Genomic DNA, 22,607 nt, shown 5'->3' with positions numbered 1-22,607 from the left:
AATTATGGTACATGAATGTAATGGAATACTATTGTGCTATAAGAAATGACAAGCAGAATGATTTCAGAAAAACCTGGAAAGATTTACACAAACTGATGATTACTGAAGTGAGCAGAACCAAGAGAACATTGTAGACAGTAACAGCAACACTGAGTGATGACCAAGTTTGATACACTTAATTCTTCTCAACAATCAGAATCTAACACAATTCCAGAAGATTCATGATGGAAAATGCTATCCACATTCAGAGAAAGAATTATGGAGTCTGAATGCAGATCAAAGCATACTATTTTCTCTCTCTCTCCATTTTTCCTTCTTTCTCATGGTTTTTCTTTAGGTTCCAATTCTTCTTTACAACGTGACTAATGTAGAAATATGTTTAATATGATTGTGCATGTATAGCCTATGTCAGATTGCATGCCGTTTTGGGCAGGAGGGAGTGGAGGGAAGGGGAAAAAACTTAGAACTCAAAATCTTATAGAACATTTATTCATACTTATTCAATTTTATATATTTATTCAACATTCATGTTGAAAACTAAAAACAAACATTTTTTTTTAAAAATTACACTGGCTAATATTAATCCTACGAAGATAAAGTATCTATCCCTCTTATTTCTTGAAAATGGATAACCTTTAATAATTGTTGATATTTACATACAGTATTAAATATTAAGGATTGTATGTAGTTTACATAGACTATCTGACTAGACTCAAAGCAATCCTATAAGATAGTTTGTAAAGGTATGATAATTAGCACCACTTACAGATGAGAGGTGTTCATAGTCACATGACTGGTGAATGTCAGAGGCAGAATTTTAACCAGAAATTTGTGATTTCCAGTCTACCACTCTATAGAAAAGGCTTTGAAGCCTTTTTTTTTTCAAGAAAAAATAGGAAAGTACTTTGGGATAGAGAAGGATTTGACAAGTTGTTAGGAAATTTGTGTTGTGTCTAAACAAAATCTATTACTTTTTAGAAGTAAAGTTCCTATATGGATTTAATCAATTATCTTCCTGAAATGCAGTCTGGCATAGTAGGATTTGGAAGGCCAGGTTTTAAGTCATATATAAATATAAACATAAATATACACACACACACACATACATATAATACACATACACACACATATATACATAATATATATGTATATATATACATATAGAGATAGATGTATGATAGATATAGATATACATATAGACATAGATAGATCTATATCTACATAGATATAGATATGTGACCCCTTCTGGAAAGAAATGCAAGGAACTATCCTAATAAAAGTCTGATTTCCAAAAAATGGAAAGGATTGATCAGGACAAACATATAACACCAAGATCTGTTTTCTAGTAGATCAATTAGCAAAGGATATGACAGTTTTCAAAAGAAAAATAGTAACTGATATATAAGTATTTGAAGAGATGCCTTAAATTGTTGATTGTAAGAGAAATGCAAACTTAAACTATTCTGAGGTTTGCCTTACATCCAATAAATAGAAAAAAAAAGGTGACAAAAATGGAAACATACAATGATGAAGGCAATGTGGGAATATAGGCAACTGAGACAAGGATGTTAGAACTATCAGTTGGCTCAGATATTCTAGGTATTGAGGCAGCTAAGGGACACTGTGGATAGAGCACCAGGCCTGCAGTCAAAAAGACTCATCTTTATGATTTCAAATCAGGCCTCAGACACTTCCTAGCTGTGTGACTCTGGGCAAGTCACTTAACCCTGTTTTCCTCAGTTCCTCATATAAAGCACCCCAGGGTCTTTGCCAAGAAAACCTCACAATATGGTCTTGAAGAGTTGGACACAACTGAAAAATGACTAAATCACATCAACAACTCCACATATCAATTTGGAGTTATTCAGGAAATGTGACTAAACTGTCCACATATTTGAGCCAAGGATCCACTACTGACCGTATACTCCCCTAAAGAAGACAAAATAGAAGTCCAAGACAGAAACTGTATAAAAGACTTCAGAAAGAAATTAAAGTTAAAAACAGTTCAAAATATTCACAGCAGCAGTCCTTGAGACAGCAAAGAGCTAGAAACAAAGCAGCTAGGTGGAGCAGTGGATAGAGCATCAGCCCTAAAGTCAGAAGGACACGGGTTCAAATTAGGACTCAGACCAAACACTTGTCACTTATTAGCTGTGTGACCCCGGGCAAGTCACTTAACTCTAATTGCCTAAAAATTAAAAAAAAAAAAAAGAGTACCTGTCAACTGTTTGCCTGAAAAACAGGCACGTGAATTTAACAGAATATTTTCGTGTAGTGAGAAACTGAGATTGTAAAGAATTCTGAGGAACATGCAAAGAATTTTATAAACCAATGTAGAGCGAAATAAGCAGAACTAAATGAAAATTAAACAATGAAAATGAAAAATTTCTAGAAAATGATTATTAGTCCTGGTGAACAAATAAAGAAAAAAACACTCTCCTTAGGCTGGGAGGTGGGGTATTAGTAGTAGTTAGGTGACACAGTGTAATAGAGTGTCAGGTCTACAGTTAGGAACACCTGAGTTCAAATCCAACCACAGATACCCTGTAACCGTGTGATCCTGGGCAAGTCATTTAACTTCTGTTTGTCTCAATTTCATCTGTAAAATGGGGATAACACTACCCACCTCTGAGGATCAAATGAGATAATGATTGTAAAGCACTTAGCAGAGTACCTGGCACATAGTAGATACTATAAAAATGCTTATTACCTTCAGTTCCACCCCAACCCCCCCCTTCTGAGGTCCCTTCCAGCTACAATACTGCAAGTTCTATGTTCTTATGTTCCTTTAAGCTCAGATACTGCAGGTTTTATGTTCTAGGCTCTGTTTGCCTCAGTTTTCTCAACTGTAGAATGGGGATAATGATACCATCTACCTCCAATGGCTGTGAGGATTAAATAAGATTATAATTGTATGTTTGTTAGTTTTAGTTTTAGTTTTGTTGTTGTTATTTTGATTCATTTTGATTTTGGAGAGGCAATCCAGGTTAAGTGATTCGCCCAGGGTCACACAGGTAGTAAGTGTCAAGTATCTGAGGCCACATGTGAATTCAGGTGCCCCTGATGCCAGGGCTGGTGCTCTATCCACTTCACCACTTAGCTGCCCCATGGGATTATAATTGTAAATCACTTAGCACAGTGCCTGATGCATAATAAGTGCTACATAAAGGTTGTACACTATTATTTGTCATTGTTGTTAGTTACTTCTCTGGGTGTTTTGGTGACCTGGTTTTCTTTGTAATGAGAGAGAGAGTTTAAGGACATATGTGGAAGGATTTTCCCCTCAGAAATGACCAAGAAACAATGAAAAAAAAGATATTAACAATATGTAATTTTTAATAAAGTATACAGCTAGTTACTCCCCCCACCCTTCTTGTACTGAAATTATGCTGTAGCAGTAACTTTGCATCTTGACCATTATGACTTATTGAAAAGAAAAAGAAGTCTAATTTCTGCAGGCTTAGCTGACCATAACAGAAAGTTTCCAGCTCAGTAAGTACAACATTGCTATTCTGTTAAGAATGTAAAACATGTGGAGAGGCCTCTGGGGAAAAGGTGATCTTAGAGAAAAAAAGTATAGAGATAGATAATGACCAAAGCAATTTTTAAAGGCATACTTTTACAGGAAACTTTTGTTTTTTTGAGCAAAATATTATTTAAACAACATTACAGAAATGATTTTTATTGATTTCTTTGGAAAAGATTAGTGGAAAACTATTTTATTATTTGATCAATCAATTACCATTTTTCAGGTGTCTACTATATGACAGGCAGTATGCTAAACACTAGAAATGAGATGAATAAAATCTCTTTTAAAAGAGAAAAGTGAGACGAGATTGCTACTTCTAAATACAATTCCAGTACTATCCTAGAGAAATTGGGGACACTATTTTTGTTAAAAAAAAATAAATGAAATGTCAGGTCTGAACAATTAACATCTTAACAATTATATAAAATCAACTTGTAAAAAATGTGAAAGTTCATGATTCAACCATTAAAATGAGCTACTGATAAGTCAGGCAAGCAAAAGAAAGGGAAAAAAAGGCATTTATAGTAAAGCTTATTTATAAGAGTACATATATATAGCAATTATCTTTTCTGTAATTAGGATTATACTGGTCTCAGAATTCAAAAAGTATACCTAAATATTTATTTAGATTCTGTTAATGTTCTCTACAAGTAACACAAAAAGACTGTACATTTTTCTAATTGTTTATTTTAAAATATTTCCCTTTAAAAAACATTTGCTTATTTAGATTTTTGTGGGAAAAAAGAAAAAAAAACATAAATTAAGACAACTCATTACTCGCCATGCTGTCATTCTGAAGATAGTACTGAAAAGAATCCTTTCCATAAAAAGATATTTTACTAATGGCATATAATCAAGCATGTACTTCATTACTCATTAAAATGTACTGAAAATATTCAACAGTTATATAGAGATTGCAAAGAAAACAATGAAATTGATTTCCAACCATAATGCCTGTGATTTGTCTCATAAAATCTGGGGGGAAATTATCCCAAAGGAAAGAGCATGAAATGTAATGGATATTTATTCACATTTGATTTACATATGTTAAAATAACCTATTTTCTAAACTCTAGTAATCTTAATTGTAGCTGGTCATTGTCACATTTTTCCCCTTCTTTTTCATTTAATGTAGCAAGTGTCTTAGTAGTCTTTGATAATCGTAATTATACTCATACAAATCATCCAGGCATATGTATTTATTTTTCTCTAAAACACCAATGTAAACTTTTAGGTGCATGAAAATGATGAATATAAAAATAGAAGCCATGGGGGCACAACTGAATTACTGAAAGAAGACCCATTACATAAATAAATCAGGTGAGAATTATAAATCTGTCTCCTTTTTCCAGTCATTTTTCAAGACAACAGGAAATTGACATGACTCTGATGAAAATCTGACCACAGACTATAAACAGAAACTAAAAAAACCTAACTTGTAGTTTTAAGGAAGAATAAATTCCATCAGGTCTTATTATTACAAAATAATTCATTTTGCTTAATTCTTACTTAATTCCAAACAAAGAGAAACTAAATTTAGAATTCTAGATAACACAGTTTTATCTAAGCAGCTCAGGAATAACAATTGAATTATTCAAATCTAGAAAAGGAATTAGTCAAAAATATTTTAATGCTTTTCAATCTGTAACCCGAATGAATACAGAAGTCAGAAGTAAAATAACCTTGAGAAATCCACCCTGATTCTTTATACCCCAGGTAGAAGCAAGAGAGGGTAAGAAAGGCAGAAAACAGTCCTCCTATGATCTGTCCTCAGGGTATATTTGAAGATAGATAAGTAGATCCAATCTTCTCAAGAAATCTCTATCTCCAGTTCACTCCTTCTCTATCTCCATTAGCACCTAGGCCAGGACCTACAATATTGGTGATATTTAGTAAGTGTTTATTGATTGACATGCCCAAGATGGTATTAAGGAAATAATCTGACAATCACTAGCTGCTTGGCTCTCCGTATTTTCTCTTTATTAGGTGTAGAATACTATAATTGCAGAATTGAAATAGACCTTATAGTTCACCTTGTGACCCCCTTAATATACAAATGAGAAAAGTGAGACCCAGAGAAGTTCTTTCTCTAGTGGAGTATGACAGGAATTTACCTTTGGCCCTATACCATTTGAGAGGCAGCCTGATGACTCAATGAATAGAGTGATGGGCCTGGAGTCAGAAAGACTTGAGTTCAAATCTGGCCTCAAACTCTTAGTAGCTGTTTGAGTCTGGGCAAGTCATTTAACCTGTATTTTCCTTCATCTGCTGGAGAAGGAAATGGCAAACCACTCCAGTGTCTTTGTCAAGAAAACCCTGTATGGAGTCACAAAGAGTCAGACATGACTGAAGAACAACTGTACCATTTGATAATTTTTATCCATGGCTTCAATAAAGGCAAAATGAATGCTTATCAATATTAAGTTGACACTAATCAGAGAGAACTGGCTAGCATACATGATAACTGATTCAGGGTCAAAATGATCTTAACAGGCTTAAAACTCTAGATTACATCTAATAAGTTTGACTAAAAGAGGCCTCAAAGAAGAGTCCTTTTCATGAGGCCAAAACAACTCAATTGCTTAAACACAGCATGGAGGATGTATAGCTAGAATTAATTTAATGTATAAAAGATCTGAGGGTTTCCATAAAGTATATAAATTAATCTGTATGAGTCCACAATGTGACATAGCAGCCCAAAATGATAATACTATCTTAAGCATCATGTCAAGGAATGTGACCTTCTTGCTTGGTGAAACCAAATTGTGATTATTGGGTTTAAGGCTAGATTACACATTTTAGAATGAAACCAGATAAAACTCTCTAAGGGAGAGAGTGAATAATAGGGAAGGTAGTGAAGCCCATGTTGGGTAAGAATTGGCAGAAGGAGGTGGTGACATCAATGCTAGAGAAAGAGAAGAGCTAAAGGAAAAAGACAGCTATTTATAAAGCTGTATGTGGTGGGTTCTTATGGAAAATTAAGTATTCGATTCAGTCTTCTTAGCCTCAGAGAATAGAACATGGAGCAAAGAATAGAAAATACAGAGGGGGATATTTTGCTTAGTCTAAGAATAATCTTATCTAAAACTAGAGAAGTTCAAAAGTGTTTGGAAAGATTCTCCCCACCCTCACTCCCTTCCTTGAAGGCTCTTGAAGGTAGTGGCTTCCCCTTCTCTGTCATCAAGTGACTCCTGGATGGGGAGGTTATAGAGCAGATTCTTGTTAAGGCACAGGTGATGTGATCTCTGTGGTCTCACCTAATTTGAGGATTCTGGGGCTTCAAAATACTAGCAGTCAGAGGACATCCAAGTTCAGTATTCTATACATAGCTTTTTCTCAGTGCAATAATGAATTCACTTTCAAATTTTATTTTGAAAGAAACTGACAGAAACACAGACATAGGTAGACAGACAAAGACAACAGGCGCAAGATAGAGAGAGGGGAGAGAGACAAGATGAGGTGGGGACAAATGAGTGACAGAGACAGAGAGAAAGAGGCAGATACAGATGAGAGAGGAGAAACAGAGACACATAGAGAGAGAGAGAATGAGAATGCAGGAATCACTAAGAAACATGCATGCACACATACATACATATATAATGCTTATATATTATATCTTATAATATATTTAATTATACCATTAATGATATAATTGGCTTTATATAGCTAAATATTATTTTATATTGCTGTATATTGCAAATTTTACATAGATTATTACATGATTCTCTCACATTACAGTAAGTAATCTTTCTTTTCAATCATATTCTGTAATTCCATATGATCATTCAAAACTGGTTATGAATGAAACAAAGATCTTCATTATTACTGGGTCATAGACCTAGAAACTCTTGACAAGCAAAACAAAAAGTACTCCAATATTGGGAGAATTCCTCTAATACATGAAAATCAAGAGAAATCGCCTCATTGTACTTTTTAAAAATATAGAATGGTTCAGACTGATCCAAGGAAATTTGGATAATCAGGAAAGATTTCATTCAATGATTCTCTAATAAAATGACAAATTGATTGTTAGATTTATTCACAAATATGACATAAAATAATTTTAGCAAGGGCTATTAGGGTATAAAATTCATATTGAAGGAAGATTTGTTAGTAGAAATAGGAAAATAAACAAAGTTTAAATTTTACCCAATAAATCAAAGAAATAAAGCCAAATAACTATTTTAAAGGAAAAGTCTTAACATTTCTGTCTCCTATATTGAGAGAAGGAACATAGTATAATGGAAAGAACATAGTGGCATTGAAATCAGCGATCTGAAAAAAAAAATCGGTAATCTGAGTTCCAATCATGTCTTTTATATTTGTTATTTCCGTAAGCATAGGCAAAACACAACTTTTTTCCAGTTACAGTATCTTTATTTTTATAAATGAGATGAGATGGCCTACAAGGTTCAATACAATAACACCATTCCATATATGGAAAAATGATTCTCTTTATTTTAATATTATAAACATCACAATGATAATAACTTGGGGTGGACAAAAATGTATCAAGAGAGAAAATGCTTCTTTTTTTAATAAATAAAAGTATGTCTTCAAACTGAGTTTTATGATTCACAGAAAATCATAATCCTTTAAGATGGAATTGAGAGGAGCCTGACATAATGTCTTAAGGGGCTTTAGAATCTTGACAACTGGATTTCTATCTTGCCTCCACCGCATTCTAACTAGAACCCAAATCACTTCACCTCTCATTGCCCTGATCAACTCTTTAAAAACATAAGTTACAGATAAAGTGCACAAATGTATTAGTGTTGGAAATTGCCACATTGAGAATATACTATATTGATCAAATCATAGGTCCGGATCCCTACTCCCCCCAAAAAAACAGAAATAACATTATTGTTCAAATAAAAATTATAATCTAATTGACATAGTTCTCAAGCATAAATATGTTTTAATGTATCTTATTATTACAACTTTTACAATGTTGAAATCTCAATAGAGTTATAAGACTGATTTCATAAGACACCCACAAAAAATAATATCCACATTTAAGTCATACATAAATATTTTACATTAGTGAGGATTTTATTCAAAATATCATTTTTTTAAAAAAATTACCTTTTCTGGAGTAAGATATTTATCTTGAACATTCAACTGCACATTACCTGTAAATAAAGAAAGGGGGATTTTTCAGTATTGCTCACAGAGATTAGAATTCTGTTACAATTGGGAGTGCGAAGCTATATACAAACAATCAGAGGGAACATGCATTTCTCCATGGTCTATCAAAACTTTGTGTGATAACGGATGTTCCAGTCTGTTTCAGGCATTTTAAAACTTGGAAATTTGTGCACAAGTATCTGCCAGGCCAATAATGCTAAAAGCAAAACATACTTAATTACAGTAGCATTTTAAGTCACCAGCAGAAAGAGTAAGGCCTACAAAAATACATCTATTAGCCGGGGCATAGAAAAACAGGACAAAGCAAAGTAGGGTTCAGAGCCAAAGTTAACATAGAGGTTCAGTCCCAGAACTGGGAAAGATATAACCATGTCTCAGTCCCTGAAATGTAGGGAGGGGGAGGGGAAAATGGGAGGTTACTAATGCCGAAGTTTCAGGCCAAGGCAAGAAAAAGGATGTGAGGGCATCAGTGAAACTGAGAAATCTCTCTTTGACCAGAGACAAATAAACATTAAGTTAAATTCACAGCTTTCCCCTCAGAATATTGTTAGGAGGCCTGCGTCATTTATCGCCTCCATAAGAGAACATCTTAGTTACCAGCCAAGTGCCATGTTTCTCAGGCCGGCATATTTGACTTGTTTTTCATCTCTACTGCCTTGAAGTTTGTCTGGAAAAGGCATATGTGCCTATGGTGGAGGAGTGCAGTAGTGAGGTGGTGGATATCATCAAGGAACAACCCAAAGGAGAGCAAGGTGGAATTGCAAAGCAAGATTTAGAATTGGATTTGGGAATGGAAAACCAAGTGATCTTTCACAAGTCACTCTAGGCTTTCAACTACCAGACAATCATAAGAAATCACCACTCTTTGTACCTCACAGATCAAGCGATAAACATATCAACCTCTCTCCATGCTTATCTCTACTTTTACTTCACCCCAAGTGAGACACTAAATATTGATTGAGTTGAATGGGATAGATTTCAAAAGATACAGGCCTAAGTGAGTTGCTTTATAAAAGCAAAATTCTAGGATGAACAACAGGCACTAAAACTGTAATATCTGCAAATAAGGAAAATGAACTATTTGGATTTTGTGTGCAAAAACTAAAGCCCTGCGTTGTGTGAAATTAAAAAAGTAAATTTTATAAGGATATTAGGAGAAAGGCATAATACAGAATGACTCCAGTTATCACTCATTCCTTATCACAGACTAAGGAAGCTCAATGCCTTGCAACCCCCTTTTTGTTATTTCGTTGGGAGCACTGGCACATTCTTAGATGAGAGATATAAAAAAAGATCTAAAAACTAAATTAAAAAACAAAAAAAAAACCCAATACCTAAACTAGAATCTAAATGGAAAATGTGCAGTTAGAAGTTAACAAAAGTAAATTAATGGCAAGTATAAGCACGCAAGGATCACCAAAAGCAGAGCTCTCTACTACCATCTCTTTCTCTCAATACTGTGTGTTTCTGTTGTAAATACTTTTGAATGAACAATCTGAATAATTTTGACAATATAAGCTCCTCTTCCCTCCCAGAAAAATAAAGATAAGGATTATGGATTCAACTCTATACTTTATACCAGGGGTCAGCAAACTATAGCTCAGTGGCCAAATCCAGCCTACTTCCTTTTTTCTTATAGTCTATGATTTAAGAACTTATTTTTAATTTTCAGAGACAATAAAACTTTAATTAAAAATGTATATGTATATATGTGTATATGTGCATATATGTGTGTATATACATATATGCGTGTGTATGTGTGTATATGTATGTATGTATGTATGTATGTATGTATGTATGTATGTATGTATTCTTAGCTGGGGCATGAGAAATCAGGCATCGTACCAACTACCTGTTAGAGTCTGCTGACCTAGGAATCACTATTAATTGATGAAGGTGGGAAGTATGCTATAAAGTTATTACAAGGGATCCCCGAGTTAGTACGCATACAGAGTATGGCCTTTTTGGTTGCAATTAATTCTAACAAAACCTTCAGTTTGACTCAAGAAAATAAATAAGGAAACACACATTCGTCAGACTGTATAAATAACGCCTTATGGGGAGAATTCTGGGAAGATAGGAGTAGGTCAGACAATCTCAAACTCTTAAGATTTTCCTCCATATTAGAGATGAAATAGTGTCTCAGGCCAAACATAGAGTGGTGAAAATAGGTAAGAGTAGGGGACCTGGTCCTCCCTGGACAATCAGAGATGATCTGAAGAAAAATCCCAGGAAGAGGTTTCCTCCAGGTGTAGAGTAAACACCTCCAGGCCAGGGACCACTTTAATAACAAGCAGCAAGCCCTAAGGTTAGCTGAGTTGAGAGGTTGCCTCAGCCTCACTTGCAGGAACTTTTACCCTTAGGACAGTGAGGGAAGTTGGGCTTCTGAGCTTGGCAAAACTGAGGGAACCTCTTCTGACAAGGAACACCAGACCCAGCTGTGCTGCTGAGACACGGTGGGGGTAAGGAGGAATCATCACATGCCCAGTGAGTGCAAAAGCTGTGGGATGGGACATCTCTGTTTGTGAGAACTTACAGGAGGGTAGAGGTCTTGGCTGGAATTCAAGTAAGAGGGGAGAACTGAAGAGGATCTGAGGCCAGAGCCATCATTCCCCGTACCCCAAGATTAGAGGTGATTATAAAAAACTGAACTATTACAAAAAAAAATGCACAGGAAAAGGAGAGAAAATCCAACCATAAAGATCTATTATGAGAATAGAAAAGACCAGAGTTCATTGTCAGAGAAGGATATTGAAGCAAAGAAACTCTCTTCTACCCCAAAACATAATGTCTCACCTGCCCCAAAAGAATTCATGGAAGAACTGAAAAAAGAATTTAAAAATCAAATGAGAGAAATTGAGGAAAAATTATAAAGAAAAATAAGAATAATCCAAGAAAAACAAGAATGTTATGAAAAGAAAGTCAACCAATTAGAAAAGGAGATGGGTGTGGGCACACAGGCTGCAGAGATCCTGGAACAGGCCCCAGAGGACTGAATTGACAGCAGCTGTGGAGGTTTCCAGACTTCTCAAGATTTAGCAGCTTCTACATTAAGGGAACAGAGGTCATGGAGTATGATATTCCAGAGGGCAAAGGAGAGAGGATTACAAAAAGAATCACCTACCTAGCAAAACTGAGTATAATCCTTCAGGGGAAAAAATGGTGATTCAGTGAAATTGGGGACTTTGAAGCATTCTTGAGGAAAAGACCAGAGCTGAATAGAAAAATTTGACTTTCAAATACAAGACTCAAGTGAAACATGAAGAGGTAAACAGGAAAGAGAAATCATAAGAGACTTACTAAGGTTGAACTGTTCACATTCCTGCATGGAAAGATGATATTTGTAACTCATGAGTCCTTTGTCAGTATTAGGGTAGTGGGAGGGGAAAAAAAATGTATGTCTATATAGATAGATAGAGGGCACAGAGTGAGTTGAAGATGAAGGGGTGATATCTGGAAAATGAAATTAAGGAGTGAGAGAAGATTATACTGGGAGAAGGAGAAAGGGAGAGGTAGAATGAGGTAAATTATTTCACATGAAACAGACAAGAAAAGGCTTTTACAGAGGAGGGGAAATGGGAAAGTGAGAGGGAATGAGTGAATCTTATAAGATTTGGCTTAAGGAGGGAATAACATACACACTCAATGGGGCATGGAAATCTATCTTAGCCTACAGGAAAATGGGGGGGGAAGGGAACAGGTGAGCAGGGGGGTGATAGAAGGGAGGGCAGATTGGGGAAGGGATAATCAGAAACAAACGCTTGTGAGGAGGGACAAGGTCAAAAGAGAGAATAGAATAAGTGGGCGGTAGGATAGGATGAAAGGAAATACACTTAGTTTTTCACAACATGACTACTATGGAAGTGTTTTTCATGACTACACCTCTATAACCTGTATCAAGATGCTTGCCTTTTCAATGAGGGTGAGTGGGGAGGGAGGGAGGGATAAAATTTGTAATTGAAAGTTAAAAACACATGTTAAAAATTAAAAAAATAATAATAATTAAAGAAAATTGTCCTGAAGTATTAGAACAAGAATGGAAAGAAGAAATAAAAAAAATCTACCTATCATCACCTGAAAGAGATCCTACAAGGAAAACCACAGGTATATTATAGTCAAATTCTGAACCCCAGTTCAAGGATAAGATACTATGAGCAAAAATAAAAAAAAAAATACATATGGTGCTACTACAATTAGAGTCACACAAGACCTAGCAGTATAACTTGGAACACTACATATCAAAGAGCAAAAGATCTGGGCTTCCAGCTGAAAATATTATACACAGCAAACTAAGCATAATTCTGAATGAAAAAAAAAAGACATTTAATGAATTTTCTGACTTTCAGGACTTAGTTAAAAACAAACAAAAAAACAAACGAAAAACCTGAACTTAATAGAAGATTTGCCATACAAGAGCCAAGAGAAATATAAGTTACATATCAATGACCAATTACAAGGAACTCAATAAGGATAGAATATTTACCTACATCTAAGATTGTTATTAGCAATTAGGTAGCTTATAAGAAAGAATGGGGTAGCCCTGAGTATGACATGACTTCAAAAAGTAAAACCATTCGAGAGCAGCTAAAAGAGTAATGATCTTATACAAATCAGGTGTGGGAGGAAGAACCAATAAAGAGGAATTAGATGGGGGAAGAGAGCTGTTAGTTCTGGAAGCCTACTGTCATCAGGAATGGGTTTAAGAGGAGAAAATACATATATATTTGGAAGAGTATTAAAAGTCTTCTAAACTTAGAAAGAAATAAGCCTCTAAGGGGATAGGTAGTAGGGAGAGGATAAAGGAAGAATCATTAAAGGGGACAGTATGTCAATAGGTTAAAAGAGGGATAAAGAAGGGGGTTTAGATTTAGAGGAATGGGAGGATAAGGGAGGGATCTCAGGAAGCTGTGTAGGTTAAGTAGTAGGAGGGCAAGGTAGCAGATAGAAGTAAAGTAGAGGAGTTAAAAGAAATAGGAAGAAAGAGATATGCACAGACGAAAACAAAGATTAGGAGTAGAATCTCTTAGGGAAAGTATGTGTTTATATATGTATACATAGATATGTGTGTATATACATAAACATACATACATACACACACACATACATATATAGCAATCACCACACTTAATTGTAGTGTAGGGGGGAGGGGGAAGGAAGGGAGAAAAAAGAACAAAGTAAAAATTATACAGCAGAGAACAAAAGAAAATCTACAAGGAAGCAAAGATGGACAGCTTTCAGCAAAAAGTACTGTATTTAATAATAGGCTTTCTTAAAATACAAAGTTATTGCTATATATCCTGAATCCTCTCCTACATTCTGCTTTGTACATGACATGTTTTTTTTCCCTTCTCTTATTTTATATTTAATATTCAACTTTACAACATATTTCTTTTTATTTTTGTATTATGTGTTTATGTTTTAGTATTTGTCTAAAATAAAAAAATAAAAATAATAACACTTTGCATGCATACACACACATATACTATATGTACACAGATATAACTACATACATATTACTATTTTTCACGTATATGTAGATGTCATCATGATTACTAAAATGGAAATTCATTTTAAAGTATTACTGAATTCATCTTAGCTTTCTGTAATCATGTATTTTCTAAATGCAAGAGTGCTTCAATTGCAGGACAGCTTTTTCCCCTTGTTCTCCTCCAGTCTTTGCATGTACTTTTCCCTCCCTCTCAACTTTTCAGTTCCCTTTTATGTATTATGTTCCCCCATTAGAATGTAATCTCCTTAAGGACAAACACTGTTTTTCTTTTTGCTTAGAATTGTATTCCCGGCCATATCAAAGTATCTGGCACACCATATGCCCTTATATGCCCTTACTAATCACTCTATCTAAATTAACCCAAATCAAGTGATACTACCCCTTGGAGGGCCTTGAAATGTTTCTAACATTTAACAAGGTTTCCTATACTGGAACAGAAAGGAAGAACTCTTGTAGGCAGTAGGAATAACCCAGATGAGGTAAAAAATCACTATTGGTCATAATGAGAATATACCATAACCTCTCTGACAACAATAGAAGGAAAAGGGAGTTCCCACAAAGACATGAGTAGAGGATAGTCTCAAAGCCTTGTGCAGAATAGCTTTTAATTCAACAGATTTTAGTTCATCAAAGATTAATTTTTTTTGCTTGTTTTTTTTTTCAGGCAATTGGGGTTAAGTGACTTGCCTAGGGTCACACACGTCAAAGATTAATTAAGCAGCACTTAAATGCGAGGTACTATGTTAAGTGCTGAGGAAACAAAGGAAAAGCTAAAGAGAACAGACCCTCCACAGGTGTGCATTTTCCTGGGGAAGATGCAATACATACACATATAATACAAAGTAAGCAAAATAAGAGCACTAGCAATAGGGATAGGAAACCAAAGAAGGCTTTGTGAAAGAAGTACCAATTGAACTAAGCTTTAAAGAAGATGAGCATTCAGAAAGATTGAGATGATGCGAGCACACATGCCAGGAATAAGGAATGACTTGGGTCTCCCTGTGAAGGATGAGTCCAATGGCAACCTAGTCCTACTGAGACAATCAGGCATATCTCTCTGTACCTGACATGTACTGGGTGCATATTTATGGATAGTATGTTGAATATCAAACTTGGGATCAAAAAAATACTTCAAGAGCTTAGAATAATTCGAACACTCTAATTTAACAGATGAATACAATGTCTTAAAATTGGACTCATATAATTAAAAATAAACTCAGCTTTCCAAGAAACTGTAGAGGATGGTGAAGATAGACAGTTATTCACTGGGAAAGTCTTGAACTCTTAGGAGCCTACATGCTCAGCATGAGTCAATGGTAATAACAAAATGATAGTGAAAAATCAAAAAAAACAAAAACTTAATGTGATGCTTGAGCCCTCCATGAACCATAGAATGTGGGTCAAAGAAAGAAAGGAATGAATGAAGGAAGAAAAGAAGGAAGGAAGGAAAAGAAGGAAGGAAGAAACAAGGAAAGAGAATTGAAAATGGAATGAGTAAGAGGGAGAAATCATTTTGAAAAAAGATGTGAAAATGAAATTTTTAAAAGTATAAGTTCACCTTGTTGAAGGAAAGGAGAAAAAGTGGGAATATACTTCACTGACACAGAGGGGAACAAAGAGAGGAAGAATTGAATAACCAGATAAAAGTAGGAAAGAAAAAAAAGAAATAAGCAAAATTCCAAAGGGAAAGGGGTAACAAATAGGGGTGGAAATTGGGTTGAGGGAAAGAAAATCAGTGGGAATAAAGCCATCTTTAAAAAGATCAAGCTAAAGCACTGAAGAGGCATAGTACCATATTTATAGAAGGAGAGAAAAAAATCATAGCTTGAAATAAAATGTAAGACAAATGGAGGAAAACATAAACTTAACTCTCATGACATGAATGGATTAAATGTGAATGGAACACAATCCAACAAAATAAAGAGTGACAAATTGAATACAGAAACAAAACCCAACAATCTGTTGCTTGCAAAAAAACTGTTTAGAAAACAAAGACATAAATAAAATAACTGTTAGTATGGAAAATAATCTACTTTTCATTTGAGAGGAGGACCAATGACATGATGTCATGAGTTGTGCATGAATTAGATGTTCGTGAGGCAGAGTTGCATAAAGTCATCATCCTCCCTCTCTCTTTTAAAGTCATTGAAGTTCAATGGCTAAACAAAAGTCAAGACAACTGGTGATGCCCTAGGATGCCATGGATGACCTTGGCATCTTTGATGTCTGACCAATCTCTAAGCACTCTGCAGCACCTGCTTCAGACTCCTTCATGGCCATTGAAACAAATTATTTTCATATACCCCTTCCACTGGAATAAGTCTTCATATATTAGATTATGATCTGAACTGGGGTGATTGACTGTGTATCAAATGACCCCCCCCAAAAAAAAGGTGTTGCAACAATGCTATCTGACCAAGTTAAAAAAAAAAAGTCCAAATCAAGCAACATGATAAGACTGCTACATTCTATTTGAGTTAGACTACAATTGTTTCCAGAGTTGTGGAAGGTCTAATCAATTTTTAACATGGAGAAGAGAAGACATGGTGTGTATGTATAAGTAGCAGATGGGCTAAGCAGCACAAGCATTCTTTTCGAGTGATTTAATGGCTGAATCATAGAAGGTGGATCAGACTGCCCTCCTTCAACACAGAGTACAGAACTAGGCCAAATGGTCAAAAATTATGGAGAAGCAGTCCTAGGTCTGTTGTCATGAGAAGTCATGACAGTTGTAGCTTTCTAAGAGTGCAACAAGCTTTCTTAGGAGGTAGAGGGGTTCATATTTCCTTGAGGTCTTCATGGCTAATGATATAAGGGGAATAACTCCTTTTCAACTCTTAGGGTCCATGATTTTATTGACCATGTGATTATAGTTCTAGAGCTGATATTATAGTTCTTGGAGCCCATCTAGTCCAAACCAGCTATTTTCACGACTTCATTTTTATCCATACCTCTGATATTGTGTGTGTGGTTTTTCCTTCACTCTCAAAGAGGACCATCTTCTTACCTATGATATTATTTATGCATGGAAGTACCAGTGAGTAATGTCCCTTTACCAACACAGATAGAGAACTATGAAGACCATATACAAGTTAAAGTTCAAGAGTAACAACTGTATATGTTTTGTCTGTATGCATATTTACACACTCTATATGTAAAAATAAGCAAACAAATAAACAAAAAAAAGCAAACCCTGCCACATATAAGCCTTTTTAGTGATTTTGTCCCATGAGAAAGAATATGACTGTCATCAGCTGGAAGAGAGTCAAATTGCAGACAGGAGGGCATAAAGAGCAGTAGAAAGTAGGTGAGAAATAGGGATCTTTTGCTGGGTTGCAGATTTTATCAATCAGCCAATAAATAAATGTTTATTAAGTGCCTATTATATGCTAGGCACTATTCTAAATGCATAGGATACAAACAAAGGCAAAAGACAGTCCTTGCCCTAGAGGAGCTTACAGTCTAATGGGGTAGACAACATGTAAACAAATATATATAGAGAAAGCTATAAAGAGGAGACATAGGAAATAAAATTAAGAAGGAAACCACTGGAATAAGAGGGGTTAGGGAAGGCTTTCTGTCAAAAGTGAGATATTGGTTGGAAATTGATGGAAGTCAGGGAGCTCAGTAGTTGGAGCAAAGAAGGAAGAGTATTCCAGGGATGAAAGACAGTCAGAGAAAATGCCTGGAGCCACAGTTCAACTTAAAAGAACAGAAAAGCAAAGCTGATCATCAAGAAGCCAGAGTTGGAGGGGTCAGGAAAAGAGCCAAAAGATCACAATGTTTTAGAAAGTAGAGCTCAGTGGAGTGGTTGGAGGAGAAAACAGAGTTGGGCACCACTTACAGTACTTTCTGGGAATCCAAGTCAACTTCAAGAGTCAAACAATGTCCCAAAGACAGGGGAGTCATGTAATGGTAGAGAAATGTGGAAGAATGAACCTTAATTTCCCCCTCCTAGGATATTACCCAAGGCAATGCTATAAATTATGGACACCATACAAGTTTACACAGAATTATTATTCTCTCTGGGTGGGGCCAATGAGAAGACACCACAAGAAGTAAGAGTTCTCCAAAAAAATACTCAGGAGTTTCCTCTCAGGAGGGATCATCTGATATACAATTTATAAGTTTAAATTTAAAACCAGAAAACTTTATTCATTATGGCGAATATTTATATTTTGTGAGAAGACAAATCACATATCATATAGAAGAGTTTTAAAGGCTCTGGTAGACACACACAAAGAGTGAACTTTTTCAAAGCTTGCCCAGAGAACAAGATTCTTCCTCCCAGCTCAGCCCCCAGTGTATTTTCCTTGAATCTTTTTTCTCTAATAATTATTTCATCTTTGATTTTATTTATGTGCATTTCACATGTCCGCTATGAGGTCATACTGAAGGACAGAATCCACATAGATTTTGTCTTTGTATGACAGCCAGAGCTTATCACAGGGCATTATGGCAAAGTTCTGCATTTCAAGTCAGAGGAAATGAGTTTAACCTTATATTCTGACCCTTCTATTTACTCCTTTTGTGACCCTGAAGAGGTCACAACCTCCCTGAGTCTTAGTTCTGTGATATGTAAAATGAAGGAGACATTTTGGGTCCCTTCCATTTTACTATCTAGGATGCATTAGTTGGTACTCTAAGATAGATGTATAATATATGCTTATTGTATTTATTTGCTTAATATGCATACACATATACACACATACATGTGAGTGGATATATGCATATATGTGTATATATGTATGTATGCATGTATGTATGTATGGATGGATGTATTTGAAGCAAAGAGTTAGCACAATATAGTGTTTAGGGCATTGGCCTTTGAGTCTGGGCAACTGGGGTTCAAACCCTGCCTCAGATACTTTCTAGCATGTGACTCAAGGCAAGTCACTTAACATCTCTGTGCCTCAGTTTCCTTATTTCTAAAATGAGGTGGTTGAGGTAGGTAGCTTTAAAGGCCCAGATCTTAACCTATCATTTTATGAATAAACATTTGAAAACAAGTATTCCATAATGAAACATATGTGGGCACACATACAGAACCAAACAAAAATAATTTTCTTTGATGTTTAAAAAACAGACTATGGATTTCCTGTGATAATTTATCCCTTTGTGCATTCTAAAGAGTTCAATGAAATCTGAGACAATGGTTGTTATCAAGCATACAGATGAACCATGGGAGAGGAAAGCTCATCTTTTTTCCAAAAATGGTTATTTTTTACAAATTATTAAAAGGGTGAGGAATCATTGCAGAAAGAAAGTTAAATAGACTTTGGCATTGCTTCAAGTTAAAAAGAGAAAAATATCTAAACTACTTTTTATATAAATTCCATATATACTTTTTTTAGGTTTTATAAAAGAAAATACAATGTGACTACTCCCTAGAAAGTAAAATAAGAGAAAGAGAAATTTATGTTAGAGGAAAAGATAAGTTGTCAACAATGTGTGTGTGTATGCGTGCGTGTGTGCGTGTGTGTGTGTGTGTGTGTGTGTGTGTGTGTGTGTGTGTGTGTGTGATCAAGCACATAGACAAATACCCCGCAACTTACGAAAATTTAAATAAAAAAGTTTCTTTTCACAAAGAAGGCCACCAAAGGGAAATCCACAGATTGCCTCACAATAAAGAAAAATTTAAGATAAATTTCTCCTTCTAGGTGTTGTATCATATCTTGTCAGCTCCCTAAAAGCACTTTGAATGAGTTATCTTATCAAGTGGATCACCACCTGCCATTATCCCGTTTTAATTGGCCAGAGGCAGGAAAAGAGAAGTTGGGAACAGTGCCTTGAACAAAAATGTCATATTATGGAGATGACTCGAGATACAAATGGACCAGCCAAAGCAAATCCTACCTGTAGTGAAGACCCATTACATATATCAACTACAGGTTTTCTTGCCAGATTGGAGGATACTCTTCCAAAAGTCAAAATACAATTTGAGAGATTGACCTAGCATAATGGCAGAGTGTCAACAACAAGCTAATAGCTGCTGAACAGAGCAAGGAGTTTTATAGGTCCCGAGAACTAGCAAATAAAGCCTACTTTCATTATTCAGAGATTTATAATCCAGCTTCTGGTCTTGCTTGTTACTCTAACTAGATGTCTTTTTTGTTTTCTCACTATTCATTAGAGCTTAGATTAACATATAACAGATTCAGTCAACATTATTAAAATCTATGCCATACTTTTTGTGGAAGCAAAGACCTAGACACCAAATGGATACCCCTTTATCAATCAGGGAATGATGAAGCAAACTCTAGACTGTTAATATGACTGAATATTATTATTGTAAGTTGATGAATATGAGAAATTCAAAGAAGCCTAGGAAGATATATGAAATGAAGCATAGTGGGGTAAGTATCAGGAAAATAAAATATACAATGACTACAATGATATAAATGGAAAACAAAACAAAAGAAACAAAAACATACCAGAACTAAATTTTGTGAAACAGGTAATGATTTATCTTGGCTCTGGAGATGAGTTAAGAAAAACAGTCTCTCCTCTTAATTTTGCAGAGTTGGGGAAGATGGATGTGAAGTGTTAGATATTCTGTAAGACATTGCTGTTACATTGATTGGTTATTCTAAAATTTTTTCCCTCTTTTTTATCTTTGTAACAAGGCATGGCTTTCTAGATAGGGGCAGGTAGAAGGATATATTCAGAAATGGAGGTGATGGAAAAAAAATATCAATAAACCTAAGTTAAAAAAAACAAAATCTATGCTGCTTTGTTGCCGTTTTGAGTACAAATGTGTTTGCCAAGTTGGAGTGTTGGAACAAGCAGATGTTCATTGGTGTGTGTGTACACTCTTCATTTTCCAAGTTATCTTTCCATGCCTGTCTCCAGCTTTCTCATAGAGAATGATGAATTGGTCCATCTTATATACAGTACTCTGTCTTCCAGTGAAATATTTGGCTCTTTTCACAAAGGCAATGATGTGCACGGACATACTCAGTACCTTCTGGCAAACAACCATTGTAGCCCTAGTGGATTATTGTTCCCTGGTATTCATCCTGCCTTCTTCTAAATCTTCAGATTTTTGCAGGCTACCCCAGCTGTTTGGACCATTCCCACCCCTACCCCCTCATGTACACACATACACACACACACACACACACACACACACACACATGCACACACGCCTGTTATAATCTTTTCCTTTTTTCAGGAAGAGAGCCATCAAGAAGTATTTTTAATTGTGTACTATGTGAAAATCACTTTGTTTGACACTTGGGAGTTACAAAATTTGGTAGGAAATGGTCCCTACTCTCAAGCAGTTTATATTAAAGGGAGAGGATGAGAAACCAATTCAGTTAACTATAATACACAATCATATCTTTTAATTTTAAAACAAATCTGAGGTCTGAGGGAGGTCACCCCACAGGGATCAGGAGAGGCTTGCTGGATAAGGTTTTGTTTGGGATGGGCTTTGAAAAACAGTTAAGAGAGGGAACCTCTCAAAGCCCCCATGCAAATATCTAAGCCCCTAAGTTGTAGCTTTTATTGAATTGATGGAAAGAATTCCAACATCATATATATATATCTATATCTCTCTATATATCTATATATCTATATATCTATATATATAAACTCACAGTTATAGATCAAATTTAATAATTATTAAATAAAGAGCTTGACAGACAAATACAAAGGAGAGGAAAAACATTTCAGACATAAAGAACAAAATAAGGCAGGTGAGAACAGTGAGTTTTCAGAGAGTAATAGAGTTTTCAGTTGGGTCTGAGAGTGGCAGCAGAAGACACTAATATGAGATAAATCATAATGTAGGAGTAGAAGATTGTGCTAGGTTGCATAGGGCCTTGCATGTTGAGCAAAGAAGTTTGGATTTTATTTAGGAGGAAAAAAGGACTTAGCCCAGATACTACTTTCTTTGAAGTCTTAATACAGTCCTGCATAACTTGCTGCCTCCCGGCTGCTTATGGCTGCTGCTTTCAGCATGCCAGAGAATTTCAGAGAGCCTGTGAAAAATGTAGAGGAAAACACCTTTTGGATGTACAGGAAATTGTGCAGGCCTGTCTTAATGCATCCCTACCCATCCATACCCAAGCAGAAAATGAATCCTCCCTCCATATCCAATTTCTCATCTCTGTTTTACTTCTCTAAAGCACACATTTCATTCTAAGACACATTATATTTATTTCCATATATCTTAGCACCATAATCAACCCACGCCCTCACCATGAACACAAGCATGTTAACGCTGTATGCTTCATGTGGTCTGTGCCATTTTTAAATTTCATAATTCCAGGATCTAATGTAATGTGCTGTCAAAAAATGCTTAATAAATGTTTATTGGATGTGGAATCAAGATGGTGGAGCAGCAGGAAGAAATACATTGAGTTTCCCATCCCACTTTCCCCCTGAATTAAAAAAAGAAAGAAAAAAAAAACAGAAA

General features: G+C 35.4%; 1 protein-coding gene across 1 annotated transcript in view; it reads right to left on the bottom strand.

The window, feature by feature from the left end:
- The window catches only part of LOC110195628 (contactin-4), a 1,139,396-nt gene that overhangs the window by 945,529 nt on the left and 171,260 nt on the right, over positions 1 to 22,607 (bottom strand). Inside the window, exon 2 of the mRNA XM_020968471.2 lies at positions 8,614 to 8,660. The gene's annotated coding sequence lies outside the window, so the exon portion shown is untranslated. The remainder of the gene's footprint in view (positions 1 to 8,613; positions 8,661 to 22,607) is intronic.

The sequence above is a fragment of the Phascolarctos cinereus genome, unplaced genomic scaffold (genome assembly GCF_003287225.1).
Source record: "Phascolarctos cinereus isolate Bilbo 61053 unplaced genomic scaffold, phaCin_HiC Scaffold_4;HRSCAF=312, whole genome shotgun sequence".
NCBI classification, from domain to species: domain Eukaryota; kingdom Metazoa; phylum Chordata; class Mammalia; order Diprotodontia; family Phascolarctidae; genus Phascolarctos; species Phascolarctos cinereus.
This window is presented reverse-complemented; position numbering and strand designations above follow the sequence as displayed.